The sequence below is a fragment of the Plutella xylostella genome, chromosome 12, assembly GCF_932276165.1.
Source record: "Plutella xylostella chromosome 12, ilPluXylo3.1, whole genome shotgun sequence".
Lineage (NCBI taxonomy): Eukaryota > Metazoa > Arthropoda > Insecta > Lepidoptera > Plutellidae > Plutella > Plutella xylostella.
The window spans coordinates 2,324,421-2,336,466 of NC_063992.1; positions in this window are offsets into that span (position 1 = coordinate 2,324,421).

Sequence of the window (12,046 nt, forward strand, 5' to 3'; positions counted from 1 at the left end):
AGAAAATAATTAGTTTATGTATTTGTTAAAAGATGTGCCTTGCACTGACTTATTTTTATAGCGAACATTCAAGATAAAATATCGATAATGATATCGATTAATTTGAGTCAATCCCTAGCGTACATGTAAAATAAATTGATGAAAAATATATCCTCTAAAATCTTGTAAATTATTAACAAATGGACTTCCACATACACAAAATATGAAAGTAAACAACAGCATTGGCATTATTTTATATTTAATACAGGATAAAAGACAAGTTTTAACCAAAAATATACGCGTCATAGCAGTGATGACGATTTTGGTATTTACCTGTGAAATGTGCAATTTTCAGGATTATTTCTATGATTAACGCCACAATCACTCGCAGAAGATGTTACCATTGTTGAATACAATTAGATTTACTGAAAATAAACCACGATGTACGCAAAAAATCCAAAATACTAAGGTGTTGATTTTCCGCGTACTGAATTGTGACGCTCTGTCATTCAAAACCAGTCACAGTTTCATTGGATTCGCTATCCTTTTCTATCTTGCCAAATCTCCGTAAGGGATTTTCTTCTCCCTCGCTCGCTTTGTTCGTCTATACGCTAGTATATACTAAGTCTATGGTTTAGATATCCCCAGACGACATCAAAAGAAAAAATAGGTTAACATTGAATTAGGTAGTTACAATTATTAGCACTGCAGATATAAATAGACGAAATTACATTACTACAGTAGCCAACTAGCCACCTACATCCAAGTTGCATTATGCAAAATCAATGTTATGCGAGTTACAGGGTGTTTGGTAAGCAGGTGTAACAATCGCAATGAGAAATGCGCACGCGCCTGTGACTGGAATAGCAACGCGCGGTGTCATGGCCGCCATCGTAACGCCGGGGAAATTGAGACTGCATCATGATAATAATAGTACCTATAAGGTAGGTATGGATCCAGGTATATTGGGAATACAAAAGCTTTCATCATCATCATCAGCATATAGCAGTCCACTGCTGGACGTAGGCCTCTCCCAAAGCACGCCACCGAATGCTTACCTATATCATATAGAATAACAAGTACTACTCGTTATTCTATGCCTATAGCTTTCCGCTACAATGTACAAAAACAACCCTACTATAATAGGTATGAATGTAGACAATGAGAGCGCTCAAAATTTAAGAGCGAGATAGCAGTCTGTCTTCTGCTTTCCTCTGCTCCGTCTAAGGCCATCGATGCAGCGGCTAGACTTCGTTTTACGCTACTTTCACCATAGAATAACGAGTACTCTTGTTATTCTATGCTTTTACTTACACTTACGGTCTATTGAGCGGTGTTTGGAATATAAATAAAATTGCAGAAGTTTGCTTGTGGTGCAACTATGTAAATAGGTATGGCAAGCATAATTCTACAAGATACATCATAATAACTTGACGAAGTTGACATGCCATTCTGCTTTATTAATAAGTTCCTATAACTCTTCTTATATAGCAACTTACAGGGTAGAAAAATTGGTAAGGCCCTGGAAACTCTACCTTAAGCCCCTGTTCCACAATGTCGGGTTAGTGGCTACCTGTGAGATAAAATACATGCTGTCACTTTCTGTTATTATTTTTTTGACAGTGACAGCATGTATTTTATCTCACAGGTAGCCACTAACCAGACATTGTGGAACAAGGCCTAAATCTTCTAAGTTTTATATACGAATACCAACATCTTTATATTCCCTACAATCTGACAATAAGGAAAACCGAAAGGAAATGAGAGATTAAAATTCGACCCAAGCGAGTGTTTTGCTTCACTTGCCAAGTGTGTGACTCGTGCGAGAGCTCATAAATCGTTAGAACATCGGAATAAAGGCCAGGGTTGTCGCTACCACAATGTCACCTCGCGTATCTGATGTTAGCTCAAAAGCTTTATTTTGTATACAAACTGAACTGGTATTTATGTGTAGTCCAGATATATTATAATATTTATTGCAGTCAACAGTTATAGGTTACCTACCTAAATATATTTTAAGTACCTATATAATTTAATACATATCGACATTAAACAATAACATAAAAACTATAAATAAAAAATATGTTTTAATGCTACGAGATTTTTCGTAGGCTTCATAGACTACGAAAATAAGTGCGTTGCAGCGTTGAACTCTTGTTAACCGACTTCAAAAAAAGGAGGAGGTTCTCAATTCGTCGGGATCTTTTTTTTTTTTTTATATTTTTTTTTATGTATGTTCACCGATTACTCCGCCGTTTATGAACCGATTTTGAAAATTCTTTTTTTGTTGTATTGGGTTGAGCTCCCAGGTGGTCCCATTTTTTTTCAGAATTTTATCTCACCCCCAAGGGTGGGTAAAGGGGTAAAAACAGGGTATGAATTTCCATTTTGGGCACATATTAACCGATTCTAATGAAATTAAGAACGTAAATATAGTTCTTATAACAAAAAAATATGATGGTGACCTTGAGCTGATCTGATGATGGAAACGGAAGGCAGTCAGGGGAACTCCTCAACGGTATATAGCAACTACTTCGTGTTTAGGCTTGAATGATTCGTATTGATTAGTAGGACTTTTTGGTATCATTTGCACCTTACTTTTGATTGAAAATTATTACAAATAAACTAAAAACTATTAAATAAAATAATAATTAAAATAATTAAAAAACCGACTTCAAAAAACCACTAAAATGTAAGAAATAATTTAAGGTTTACACAAATTCTACTCGTATGAGACAGTACAAATATACCTAAGCAGGAACTGTTCTTTTTTGAAGTTGGTGCCATATTTCTTCAGATTACTTTGTCACCGCACCAACATCAAAAAAGAACAGTTCCTGCTTAGGTATATTTGTACTGTCTCATACAAGTAGAATTTGTGTAAACCTTAAATTATTTCTTACATTTTAGTGGTTTTTTAATTTTTTTAATTATTATTTTATTTAATAGTTTTTAGTTTATTTGTAATAATTTTACAATAACATTAAACAATAACATAAAAACTATAAATAAAAAATATGTTTTAATGCTACGAGATTTTTCGTAGGCTTCATAGACTACGAAAATAAGTGAGTTGCAGCGTTGAACTCTTTTGTATAGGCAGATACGGCGCTTGCTTATAATGAAATGAAATGAAATGAAATAGTTTATTTGCCAGAAATGTCGTACAATAGGTGGTCAGTATAATAAATAACGATCTACACATTTCACCTGTTCAGGTATGCAAAAATTATGTCTAGAACTTATGTATAAAATAGTATATTTTTACATTTCTGATTATGATTATTATAATTAAGTGACATTAGGTATTCGAATATTAGTTCTTAGTCCATATTTATTTTATTTAAAGAGAGGTACTCATTTACATTATAGAAACACATTTTAATTAGCCATTTATGTAGTGAGACCTTAAATCTAGCTAAAGGTAAGTACTTAATTGACTGTGGGAGCTTATTATATATCTTTATGAGCATATGATAGCAACCTCTTTTGCAAAACTCAGTTCTGCATGGCGGAACTATAATTTTGTTGGGATTTCTAGTATTAAAAGAACAAACATCACAGTATTTAGTAAGTGTATGTCTTTGACAGTGGGCAAAACATGCCATTTCATAAATATAGAGACTTGGAAGTGACAGTACTTTTAGGTTCTTAAATAGTGGCTTGCAAGAATCAAGGGGATGTGCTGAGCAGATGGCTCTGATGCATTTCTTTTGTAGAATAAATACCCTGTCTATATCTCTACAATTTCCCCATAGAATTAAACCATATCTTAATACGGATGCTACATACCCGTGGTATGCCATCAAAGCCGTGTGCAAGTCAGATGTTTTCTGTAGTCGGTGGAGAGCATAGACAAATCTACTTAATCTAGTACACACATTTTCAATATGCTGCAGCCAAGAGCAATGTTCATCAACTACAATGCCTAAAAAAGAGGTAGATGGCGTATGATTAATTACAATATTATTACATTTCACATTGATATTTTTTAATGCCATTCTGTTATTTCTAAATTGAATATATTTAGTTTTATTTTCATTTACATGTAAGTTATTAGCTTCCAACCATTTTGTTACCTTATCTATACTAGCATTCACATCTGATTCAAAATTTCTATCGTCAATACATTTGATAGTCATGGAAATGTCATCAGCAAATAGTATACATTTATTATTAGTTATGTCAGGTAGGTCATTAATGTACAGTATGAACAGCAATGGTGCTAGGACACTTCCCTGAGGGACGCCGTATTCATTTATTTCAGGAAAAGACTTGTGTACTTCCATTTCATTGGCATAAGAGAGTGCTGTTATCTCTACAGTTTGATGGCGATCGGATAGGTAACTGCTTAGCCATTTCAATGCCAGACCTCTGATACCTATGCTTTCACATTTGTCAAGTAGCAATTTATGAGAAACATAGTCAAACGCCTTCGTCATATCAAAAAAAATTACAGCTACTGGTTTCCCCTTATCTACATACTCTATAATTTCTTTCATTAACTGAAAACCTGCCAGACTGGTTGATTTATGTTTCTGAAAACCATTTTGCTCTAATTTAATTATTTTGTGTTTGTCTAAAAATTTATTCATCCTATTCTGCATAGCTTTTTCATATATTTTTGAGAATATACTAATAAGGGCAATAGGTCGGTAGTTATTTATGTCATGAACATCCCCCTTTTTATGGAGAGGTTTAATGATTGATGGTTTCAAAGCTTTTGGAAATCGACCCATGGCAAACGACCTATTTATTAAATAACACAATATAAATGCTATTTCATGCTTACAGTATTTAATTATTTTTGTGCTAAAACCATCATAGCCGACGGAGTTGGTCGGATTAAGCGTCTGAATGATTTTAATTATTTCTTCAGGGTCACAGGGATATACGAACATTGTCTCTGGGTTTCTGGCTTTTAAATTGTCTATATTTTTTGGGTATTTATAGAATGATTTGGCTTCTTTTTCTATGAATTTATTGTTGAACGCTGTGGCTATCTCAACGGGGTTTGTAATTATTCGATTATTTAATACTATTTGGTTTATGTTACTGGATGTCATGGATTGACTATTTTCTTTAATTATATTCCATATAGCCTTACATTTATTTTTTGATTGCGATATGTAGCGTTTGTTTGTTGTTGTTTGTGCTTGGTTTATGCATTTTTTTAGAGCTTTTGAGTAATTTAAGTATGTATATTTATCTTCAAGGTTTTTTGTAGAGTAGTATTTATACCTGAGTTGTCTGCTTTTTTTACATGACAGTCTTATACCCGGTGTTAGCCATTTCAATCCTGTGATATTTGCCTTAATTTTAACTCTAATTGTAGGAAAACATAGTGAGAAAAATAAATCGAAATACTCTTTGAACTTGTTAAACGCTAAGTCTGGATCTTCAATTTCTAATACTTCAGACCAGGATAGTGATTTTAAACAGTTCTGGAACTTCTCTAAATTTTCCCGACTATAATCTTTCTTTTTTATGAAGTAGTTTTTTTTTGTATCTACCTTTTTTTCCGTTAAAAACGTCAAAATTTGACAGGTATTGTGATCAGACAACCCACTTTGCAGAGCTTTAGATGTCTCTATATTCTGTATGTTGCTTGCAATATTGTCGATACATGTCCTTTGCCTGGTGGGTTCTGTTATGTGTAATTTCATGTTATAGTTTTCGAGTAATGTCATAAGTTCCTTGGTTTCTTTAGTACTTTTAAGTATGTCGATGTTGAAGTCGCCACACAGAATAGTGTTTTTTTTATGCTTGCTGTTAAGTCTTTGAAGAACGCATTCCAGTTAGGTAAAAAACACGTTTACGTTTGAGGCTGGAGTGCGATACACACATACTATTATGCATTTTATCTGTGGAATTTCTATGGCACAGCATTCAAAGGCTTTTTCTATTGCATAGTCTTTAACATATGTCACTTCTTTTACCGGTATATCAACCCTAGTAAATATACAAACACCTCCTCTTTTTTGTGTTTTACGCGAGTATGAAGAACTTAATTTATAGCCAGATAGGTGTGCATTATTTTCCGCACCTTGTTTTAAGAAAGTTTCGCTTAGGCAGACAAAGTCGTTTAATACATTTTTTGTTTTTAAATCATACAGTAGTATTTCTAGGAGTTCTCGCTTGCCTAGTAAGCCGGCAATGTTTTGATGGAAACATGTCAGAGTATATTTAGATGGGCGAGGAGAGACGAAAAAATATATTTTTATTCAAAATGTTTTGTATTGGCGTTGTGACCTCACCTTTAGGTGTGTCAGTGTAAATATTATTAGTTTTTTTTGAGGATATCATATTTTTTTGTATTTCAGTTTTAATGTTCTTTATAAATCTATCATTATAGGCTGTACAGTCAATAGCAAAATTTATTGCTCTAGACGTGTATGTGAGGTATTCTTTTTTATCATAGTAGTGTGGATAAGTATCTGAAATGTCTAGAAATCTGCAGTTTTTAGAGCTGTTGCACAATGTTTTTAAAGTGCTATTTAGCATAAATTCGTTGAGATGAGTACTACTGATTACACTTAACACTATGAGATGAGAGTTTTCGCACAGTTTTAGAGCGTAACTAAGTTCTTTTATCACCTTAGTAGGGTTTGAGTCATTTTCGCCTAAACAAAGGACAACTGTGTCCTGATTTCCAAAGTCTTCGGTCCTCATGGAGTTGACGATGTCCTCTGACTGCGCGTTCGGTTTGATAAACGAAGAGACTTGGTAGTTCCCATTCGGTGAATGTGTTCTATTTATACTGGTCGCTTTAGCTAAGCCTCTACATTGTTGAGAACCAAAAATAATAATTCTCCGGGGATTTTCTTTGGCCTCAGATGTCTTGACTGATTGAGGTGATTTATTCGATAGATCTGATGAATTACCTTGATTTATAGTAAAGCGGTCTATTTTATTTGTCACTTTTGATTCGTTTTCGTCACATTCAGATGATATTTGACCCGTTTGTAATTCTTCGGCGTCCAGTGTAAAATTAATTTTCTTCTTTTTAATTCTTTGCCTTTTTGCTTTTTTACCTTGTTTTTTCGTTGTTGTCACATTTTCTTTGCAAATTTTTTTGAGAGTATTTATCCTGAAATCATTACCTCTTGTTTTGGAACTTAACTCTGCATTTTCTAGAGTAAGTCGCTCAATTTCATCATTAGCACTTTGCAGCTGTAGTTTAAGTTCCGATATTTGTTGTTTTAGTTCTTCCATTTCTGCTACACAGTGGTAAGTCGACAAATCTGGCAAGCTCGTGGTGTCGTAATCAGAGAACGACTGGCAGCTTGATTCGGATTCTGTCGGAGTCGTGATGTGTTTTTTTCTCCTCATGGTTACATTTTCCTCTTTTGATGGTGAAACAGTATTGCTCGTCGTGGCATTTTGGCAGAGACATTCACTGCAGTTCCAGTTTTCTTTACGTTCCTTTGGCATGAGGCAATACAACTTGTCACTAATACCGCTACAAATCAAACAAAGTATTTTCTTACAGGTTTTGCATGTCAGTGCGTCGTTTCTTTTTAGTCCTGTTTTTCCACATTTATTGCACGGATCATTAAGAATTGGTATGAAATGATTTAGATCTTCTTCTGTTCTTATTGATTTTTTGCATTTTGTGTACTCCATTTTACCAAAACGCGTGGCGCCCTCTTGTGTTAAGTATGTGTAGTATTTAATAATTCATCACATGACACTGGCAGAATTAGATGCACGATATAACGTGACACTGGCAGAATCAGTCGTGGCGCCCTCTGGTGTTGAGTAGCTATACTATATAATTTAGTACGTGACACTAGCAGAATCACGACAACCACAGAGTAGGTAACGACAACTTGACGAATTGTGTTGTTTACAATATTATTTTAAATTTAAACGATTATATTCTGTTTTATTTCACTGTTTTTGTCCACTAGTACGTGTAGTCTAGCGAAGATAACACTATCACTTGGGAGTTATTCACAACAGAACATTTATACACTGTTAAAATCACTCGAAATTATTTAATTCAAATATTTATAATTATTTGTTTAGGAGTTGGTGTATCTGTATGTTTACACGGAAAGCGCCACCTGGCGAAAAAAATGTATTTTAGGTAGGAGATATACCTAAGTATTGCTGCAAATGAGCTGCAAATCAATAACATAGATGAGTCTGTCACATTTGTGCCACAAATCTAGTAAATATTAAAATAATAATAAGTAGGTAATTTGGCTTCATGGTATTTGAAGCTCCTGAAATTCAACATCAAATACCTAGTTAAACTATGTATAATGACCGAACTGCTTTTTATAGAATATAAACTTTCAATCAGAATACGAGACCTATTATTATTAAATCATTTATTGCAGACTGTAAGTCCATAAAAAGTTAGTTACATAAATTTCTTAAAATATAAATATTAGTAAGACAGGTACAAAAAACAAAGAACAACAAACTATGGTTTTTACAAATTTCCTTCCATCTATCTTGGCTGTTGATTGAATAATTTACAAATTATTGCCTAATAAAGTCAATAAAAATACATAACTACGTAATTAATAACATATTACTATGACGACCGAATGGCGTAGTGGTTAGTGACCCTGACTACTGAGCCGAAGGTCCCGGGTTCGATTCCCGGCTGGGGCAGATATTTGTTTAAAGACAGATATTTGTACTCGGGTCTTGGGTGTTGATATTTATATTTAGTATCTATCTATGTATTTGTGTAGATATATCAGCTGTCCGACACCCATAACACAGGTTCTGCCTAGCTTGGGGTCGGATGGCCGTGTGTGAGATGTCCCCACATATTTATTATTATTTATTATTTATTACAAACATTGAGAGCATTTTCCCCCGTGTTAGTAGTGACTACTGCGGCTAGAACGCGGAAGTATCTCGCACTAGTTTGTCCTTGTGTCGGAATATGGACCACTGTTGATGAAACTTACTTTATTATTATTATTTAAAAAAGTTAATTAAGTATTGAATGCTCGTTAGTGACTGGATATCGTTTATGTGCTAAGTTATGAGTCATTATTTATTGATTTTAGATTTATAAAGAGATAGAATATTATTTATTTGCACACAAACACAAGAACAGAAGTTACAGCTTATATACAAACACATAGGTACAAAAGTGGCGCTTTTGTCACTAAAGGCGATTTGCGAGCTTTTTTTAAGTTAGCATGCAAATCTGATACCTTTACAAAACACCAATAAAGTTTACGTATACGCTATACGTTCCGAAGTAGATAGATATTTTTGTATGCATACATTGGTGGCGCTAGTTAGCTCTCACATGCTTTCTACTGAGTGTTATTTGAAACCAGATCATGATCACTGATTAGTATTACTTATGAGGAAACGTATTGATTACTTTCATCCTGTCTCATTTGATACTCACACTAACTGTTGGAATGCTAGAAATCTACTAATCGCTGGTTAAATCACCCCTGATATGGGTCAGTTCTGAGGCGCGAGCATAGGATTCGATACTATTTTCGAATCTACACGAAGGGTCACTTTTACCAAACGCTAAACGTAATTAAATCAAATTTTAAATACATTTTATACTAACTGACAGACGTATGACAGGTTACTAAATACGTTTAGCGTTTGGTGAAATACCACCTAACTTATGGAAAAAACAAATGTCACTTTTGGAACTAACTTTGCCTTACATTTTGACAGTGACAGTTGACGATACGCAACGTTAACGGAGGATCGAAACTTGTGCTCACGACTCTGAACTAGTGCCTAAACCTACCTCTACCTAAACTTAACTATGATTAGTTTTTTTCAACAGGCTTCATTTAAGTCTGTTTATAAAATACTACTTAAAATAGAGTTATATGTACTTATTTTTAGGTATATAATTTATTATTAATTATTATCAAATTATTATGTAAGTATAGTTGGTTTGACATGATTCTGGCATGACTTGATATTGGCATTTAAAAATTAGTAACTAACAGCAACTTGCGACAGGATTTATCTTAAAAAACATCATTATTGGAAACCTTCAGAATGGCAGACAGGCTATTTACTCTGCATACTAAACAAGGTGTTCAAGTAATAAAAGCAAAACAAATTACCAAAAATCAGGTTACATTACTCAGTGTTTCTACAGAGATCCGACACACTGCTCCGGGCAAGGTCTCTACGTAGAGAGAAGTCGGAAATCGTCATCTTATTAATAAGTATATAGGGAGTACATAGTTACATAGACATAGGTACATACCTAACTAGGTACATTCCATAGTAAGTGCCTCAATTTGTGTAACCAACTTATTTAGTTGTCGAAAATGAGAGCGGTGTCATGGAGTAATGCTACCGGCTAGCTGCGTAGATAAGTTACACCTGCAGTTTTAAAAGTTGATGTATTTGCAATATCTTTCGAGTTCAAGTCCGTGTAAGTAGATAGGTACTTACTTAGTAAACTTAAATATATTGGTGTGTTTAAAAGAAGTAAACATTCTAGCCAAGACTCATTTTAAGTATATTTTGATGTGAGTTAAATACATTAAGGCAAGCAATTTCCATCGATTTGAATGGCCCCAATTTTTTAAAAGATTTAATTATTCCCGCTTTGTCGTTGGTTAGGCATATTCTGATTTCTATACTGCCGCTGTTAAATGGTCTTGAATATTGCATTCCCGTTTAGGAGTAAATTGGTGCTGCTATGTCACTGGAACTTTTTCATTGTTCGCGAGTGTAAAATAAATAAGTTCAGAGTTTCACCTTGAACTCACAAATGCAAGCGTATCTGGCAAGAAAGAAAAATAAAGTGTCCTTTTTTCACGTAATTGGTATTATTTGTACACTGACTTCCTTCCGAGAGACCTTTACTTAATGATTCAAACTTGACTTAAGACTTATAATTTGTAGATCCAAAACTTGTTTCGGGAAGTATAAATATATTTTATAAATACTTAATATATTTTTACTGACATATCTACTTACGTATCATAAAATATCTCATTTTAATGATAGGTATACACAATCTCCTTCTTATTTACGTGGTCGGTTGATAGGATCTTAAAAATATTATTAGGTACTTAGGTAGTTAGGTATATACTAGTTGTTACTGTGTACATTAATTCCTAATAATATTAAGTAACTGTACTTAGGAGCTAAATTAAGTTAGGTAATTATTTTCGCAAATGGTTTCAATGTATTCGTATTCATGATGGGATTGGGAAAATGGAAGAAAATTTAATCACTGGGCTTAGTTTTTAGGCGGTAAACGCTTTTACGTAACTACGTAAGTACTTACGAATATAGAGTTTCACTTCGCCTTACTATACGTATGTAAGTACGTGAATAATAAGTTTCTTGTTCGAAAGGGATCAAAATAAAAACAAAACAATGTACTTATGCGTAGGTATTTCCTCCCACATGGTGCCAGTACCACCACAGCGGCGAGTAAACCAGTTGTATTGGAGTTGTAAGCTGCTTGTTCAATAGGTTGAGATCAAATCATGTGTGGCATACATTTTATAGGCCGAGACCTAATTTATTGTGCTTTAACTTCTAGATTACCTTTTATACTACCTTTTTTACTATCCTATGCTATTCATAATATCATAAGTATGTATTAAGGATATAAAAAATAGTAAGTGATCGATCTAGCTATGTTAAAATCAGTTAGGTATCCGTTTTCCCAGCCATATAAAACATATTTTCTTTTACTGTATTTCACTGTCATATTGTCTAAAAATATAACTGGCTTATGAAAAGTTGCCTAGCACTAGCTACCTACTACCTTTTCATATAAATATTTGTCTTAATGTAATTTGGTATGTGGAGGATCTCATCTCCCGGACTATAAGAATTTACGAAACCACATTCGAACTTGGCCTTGCTCGAGTATCCGAACCACATTGCCGCCTCACTCAGTCGGCTTCTGCATATTGCACAATGTTTACAAACTTTTCATTACTTTTAATCCTTTATAAGCATAAAGTTGGCTGTAAAATCGTTTCTAATTAAAATAGTTTGTAAGCAGTAGCCTAGATAATTTCAAGTTGGTGTGAAACCACTTTTATTAATGCTAGTCTTATGTTTTTATTAATACTTTCAA